Source organism: Cnephaeus nilssonii (genome assembly GCF_951640355.1).
Source record: "Cnephaeus nilssonii genome assembly, chromosome: 22".
Lineage (NCBI taxonomy): Eukaryota > Metazoa > Chordata > Mammalia > Chiroptera > Vespertilionidae > Cnephaeus > Cnephaeus nilssonii.
The window spans coordinates 12,810,072-12,816,071 of NC_137093.1; positions in this window are offsets into that span (position 1 = coordinate 12,810,072).

Sequence of the window (6,000 nt, forward strand, 5' to 3'; positions counted from 1 at the left end):
CTGGGAATTGAACCCGTGATCCTTTGGTCTGTGGGCCAACCTCTAACCACTGAGACAAACTGGCTGAGCAGTAATTATCATTTTTACTTTTATCAACACATTATTTTGCCTGTTATTAATGGGTTAATAGGGCATACAATCTTTGTGGCTGGTTTCTTTCACTTATTTCCATGAGATCCTCTATGATGTGTTTGCATATAGTTATTTTTTTATTTCTATGTAGTATTCCATTTTGTGTAAAGACCATAATTTATTCTCCAATTGATATATGGTCAATTGGGTTATTTCAAAATTTTCTTTATTAATAAAGTTTCTATCAACATTTTGGACAGGCCTTTTGCTAGAAAACCATATATTTTTAAAGCTGTCACGGAGCTGACAGATTCTCAATTAAATTTATATTAATTTAATTTTGTATTTTGGGCAGGAACAGCACAGAAGTGATATTATGTTCTTTTCATCATATCAGGAGGCACATAATGTAAATTTGTCAATCCTAAAGAATGATCATTAATTGACTTACCTGGTAGGTCTCTGTAAGACCCTACTTCTACTGACTTTAACCTTGCCCACACAAACAGTGGTGAATGACTGTTGGAGTAAACAATAGACTAACAAAAACTTAAAGGAGAGCTGGGCCCTGGCCGGTGTGGCTCAGTGGTTGGAGAGTTAGCCCAAGCACTGAAAGGTCACAGGTTCATTTCCTGGTCAGGGGCATGTCCTGTGTTGCAGGTTTGTGTGTGGGAGGCAACCAGTCAGTGTTTCTCTCTCTCTCTCTCTCTCTCTCTCTCTCTCTCTCTCTCTCTCCTCCCTCCCTCCCTTCCCTCTTCCCTATGTTCTCTAAAAAATCAATGGAATAAGTATCCTCAGTGAGGATTAACAAAAAGAGAGAGAGAGAGCTGGGAGCTCTGGCCAGTGTGGCTCAGAGCGTCGTCCTGTGCACCAAAGGTCACCGATAGGATTCCTGGTCATGGCATATGCCCAGGTTTCAGGTTCGGTCCCCAGTCCAGGTGTGTACAGGAGACAAACAATCAGTGTTTCTCACATTGATGTTTTTCTCTTCCTCTCCCTCCTCTCTCTCTAAAAAAAAATCAATCTTACCTTATAATAGACAAATATGCAAATTGACCGCACCTTCGCTACGCCCAAGCCACGCCCACTAACCAAGCCACGCCCATCAACCACGCCCACCAGGAAACGGTTGCAGGGACGTTGGGGTGTGGCGGAGCCCAAGGCCGGGAAAGCCTGGGGCGGAGGCTTTCCGGGCCTTGGGCACCAGCGGGGAGCCTGCACCCATCGCAGGAAACCACTGGGGGTCGGCTCCTGCGATGGGTAGCAGGGACGCTGGGCGCTGCCGAGCCCAAGGCCACCGCCCGGGGCCAAGCCCCGACCCTGAAAAAGGCAGAAGGCGGTGGCCACAGCCAAGGCCTGGGTCCCCGGTGCCGGCAGAAAACTGGTGCAGGCAGCCAGGTGAATGAAGGTCTATTGCACGAATCTTCGTGCAAACGGGCTACTAGTATAAACATATTTTTAAAAATAAGATGTCCATGGGGGCTTTGCAAAGCTCTCTATTACTCCTGGGAATCTAAAAGAACACGCAGAAGTGCAGGGTTGTGGGCATACTCAGGGCTGTGTACGTGCTCAGGAAAGGTCTGAGAAGGCCCCAAGTTCTCACTTCTGGCTGAGCTGATGTTCTCCAAAAGTAGGAAGTGAAGGCTATGCCAGAGTTTCCAGCTGCTTGGCTGAGTGTTGAAGACTTGATGCAACATGCTCATAGAACCCCTCTGTAAAGACTGGCGACTTCTTGATTCCAGGTTGTTACTGAAATCTCTATGACGGAGAAGGGACTTTGTGGTCACACACAATACTAGTACAGTAGAAAATTAGTTTAGAAAAGCCAGTAACAATGAAATAACTACAAAAAATAGCAAAAACAATAAATCATGGGGTGGGGAGAGAATCTGATTCCCAGAGTTGCCTTATCTATACTAATAAAAGGGTAATATGCCAATTAGACCGGACATCCTTCCGGACAAAGCTACGGTGGCAGTGGCCGAGGCAGAGGTGGTTAGGGACGATCAGGCCAGCAGGAGAGCAGTTAGGGGGCAACCAGGCCGGCAGGGAAGCAGTTAGGGGGCGATCAGGGCAGCAGGGGGGGCAGTTAGGGGGCAGTCAAGCCAGCCAGAGGGCAGTTAGGAGGCGGCCAGGCTGGCAGGGGGGCAGTTAGGAGGCAGCCAGGCCAGCAGGGGGTCAGTTAGGGGGCGACCAGGCCGGCAAGCAGAGGCAGTTAGGGGCGATGAAGCAGGTAGGCAGGTGAGCGGTTAGGAGCCAGTGGGCAGTTGGACATCCCCTGATGGGTCCCAGATTGGAGAGAGTGCAGGCCAGGCTGAGGGACCCCTGCCTGTGCACGAATTTCGTGCACCGGGCCTCTAGTTATATTATAAATGTCCAGTTTACAACAACAACAAAAGTAAGAGACCTGCAAGGAGTAAAGAAAGCATAACTCTGTGCAGAAAAGAGTTGACATAACCGGACAGACAGCTTTCCTCAGGAAGGTCTGTCTGCTAGATTGGTCCTTGGCTAAGTCTTGGAACTTGACATCGGAAGGGGCGCTACTATTCTCTGACAAGAGTGGCTGACTCGCTGCGCCTAGACTTCCTGTAAACACTCTTAGTCTGTGGAATCCCTCTTTTCTTCTGGAATTCGTGAATTTAGGAATGTGCTAGGCAGAGGGTGCCTAAAGGACCAGTGCCCGACAAAACCTCTGGTCGCCGTCTCTGATGAGCTTCCCTGGCAGACAGCATTTCACACGTTTTCACAAGTTGTTGCTGAGGAATTACGTGTACCTGTGTGACTCCATTGGAACAGAATTCTAGAAAGCTTCTTTCTGGTTTCCTCTGGACCTCCCTTCATGCATCTCCCTTTCCCTTTGCTTATTTTGCTCAGTGTGCTTTTACTGTAGTAAATCGTAGCAATGAATATGACTGTTTACTGAGTTTAGTGATTCCTCCTAGGGAATCACAGAACCTGGGGGCCGTTAGCCCCCCAACACAGGCTGGTACATAAGAAAAAAATAACCAGTACACACTGTTCCTGAGAAAAGTCCAGACACTGTACTTATTAGCAGCTAATTTAAATATGTTCAATGAGTTAAAGAAGATACTTTTTTTAAAATACATTTTTATTGATTTCAGAGAGAAAGGGCAACGGGGAGAGAGAGAGAGAAACATCAGTGATGAGAATCATTGATCAGCCTCCTCCTGCACACCCCACACTGGGGATCGAGCCTGCAACCTGGGCATGTGCCCCGACTGGGACTCATACCTGACCTCTGGTTCATACCTCAACGCTCAGCCACTGAGCCACGCCGCCAGACAAGGAAATCATATTTAAAGAACTAAATGATAGTATGAGTATTATGTTTCTCCAAGTAGAAAATATAAAAGAGAACCAAATAGAGTTTCTGAAGATGGAAAATACAGTAACAACTGAGAAATTCGACACAGGGGCTTTTATTCATTTTCCAGGGCTGCTGTAACAAAGCACTACAAACATAGAGCGTAAACTAACAGCAATGCATTGTTTCACACTTCTGAAGGCTGGGAGTCTGAAGTCAAGCTGCAGGTGGGATGTGCTCCCTATGAAAGATCTAGTGCATTAGACTTCCTGGCTTCTTTCTAGCTTTTAATATTTTCTGGAAACCCTTGGTTTTCCTTGGCTTGCAGCTGCCATCCCTCCAATCTATGCCTCCATCATCACATGGCCTTCTCCCTCTGTGTCTCGGTCCAAGCTTTGTGCTCTTGTAAGGACAATCGTCATTGGAGGAGGGTCCACCCTCATCCGGTATGACCTCATCTTAACTTGAGTGTACCTGCAAAGGCCTCATTTTCAAGTAAGATAATGTGGAGTTAGAGCCGTAATGTATATTTGGGGGGGCACAATTTAACCTGCATTCATACAAGTCCTTTGGTTGATCTCCATGAAATATAAATCTTTTTTGATGAGCACACAATGTATAAAGATGTACTTTGTAAGACAATAATGGCAAAAGGGAGGGGACATGGAACAGATCTACCTGAAAATAACATTTCCGTATGGAATTGAAATTAATTAATCTGGTATTAATCCAAATTAGAACGTTATAAATTAAGATGTTAATTGTAATCTCCAGGAAAAGTAGTAAGAATATAATCCAGAATATATACTAAATAACAACATGGGAATTAAGTTGATTCACTAGAAAATAGCTAAGAATAAAAAACAGTTATATGCTAATTCTACGTCCTTCCAGATGAAGCTGGGGCTGTGAGGGAAGCCCGGGTCCCGAGTGCCTGCTGGTGGCCGGAGGGAAGTCCAGGTCCCGGGTGCTGGAGGGAAGCCCGGGTGTCAGAGGGAAGCTGGTGCCAGCAGGCAGGGGAAAGACCTACTCTCGCACAAATTTTGTGCATCGGGCCTCTAGTATTAGAATAAAAGATATAACACATATAGAAAACATATGACAAAATGACAGGCTTCTTTCTTTAAATATATTGGCAGGATGGATTAAAAAAAATAAACTATGATCTATATGCTATCTACCAGAGTCACAGTTTAATTTTTTAAATTGATTTTAGAGAGAGAGGAAGAGTTACAGAGAGAGAGACATCAGTTTGTTGTTCCACCTATTCACACACCCATCGATTGCCTCTCGTATGTGCCCTGACTGGAGCTCAAACCCACAACCTTGGCATATCAGGATGATGCTCTAACCAACTGAGCTACCTTGCCAGGGCAAGAGCCACCCTTTAAATTCAAGACACGAAGAGGCCAAAAGTAACAGGGTGGGAAAATATATGCCACACAAGTATTAACCAAAAGAGAACTAGACTGCTATATATATATATAAAAGCCAAGTGACCAGATGACGGAACAACCGGTCGCTATGACGCGCACTGCAGCGGCCAACTGGCCTGATCGGGGCCCCTCCCCACCTGCCAGGCCAGCGCCCTATCAGCCCCCCACCCTGATCAGGGGCGGGGCCAGCCGGCCAACCTTCCGCATCCCCTCCCCCTGGCTGTGCACGAATTCGTCGTGCACTGGGCCTCTAGTTATTAATATAAGACAAACTTTGGCCATTTCCCCCCAGAGACCTATAAGGACTTTTGATAGTGACAAAAGGGTCTTTCCTTCAAGGAGATAATGACACACACTTTCCAATTAACAAGAGACCTCCAAAATATGCAAAGCAAGCTGACAGAATGGAAGAGAGAAACAGACCCCTCGACCATAATAGCTGGATGCTTTACGACTCAATTTTCATTCGCGGAGAGAATGTTATTTCTTGTGATGCTCACATCAGCCCTGTGAGGTGGGCAGAGTGGGGGCTGTGACCCACATTTCATGGTTCAGGCCCTGAAACTTAGATTCAGTGACTTGCCCAGAGTTGTAACTCCAGAACTGATCTTTAAAAGGGCCTTGTCCTGTTTCTAATGAGATACTACGGTAAGCTGTTCTTCAAAGACAGCAGAAGGAGCCGGTGAATCAAGAAGTGGGACAGTTAGACATGCGCCCTCGAGAGGAATTCTCTCCAGAATAACCTTTCAACTCACTGAGACAAAATCCACCATGACTCCATACTGACACCCTCCCCCCAAATCCAAACATGCCATCTAAGAAAAGCCTCCATCCCCAAGCATCTGTGCACTAAGCTCTCACTGAAACAATGTAACTCTATAGCATACGCACAGCCTCCCCCACTTCCTTCTTTAAATGTAGCCCCCAAACCCTCCCTCAGGGAGACAGGTTTCAGCCCTGCCTCCTGTCTCCTTGCTGTTCCACTGAGCAATAAAAGCCTCCTCTTTTCTCAAAAGCCAGTGCTCGAGCATCGGCTTCCGTGTGTGCTGTGCGGGAAGCCCTTGCTCCGTATCAGTCACAACACTGGTGAGTGATGGATCTCAGGCGGGGGCTATAGATTGTTCCCTGGGGACAGAGACCCCTGAACACCTGGACTTGAGAGCATGT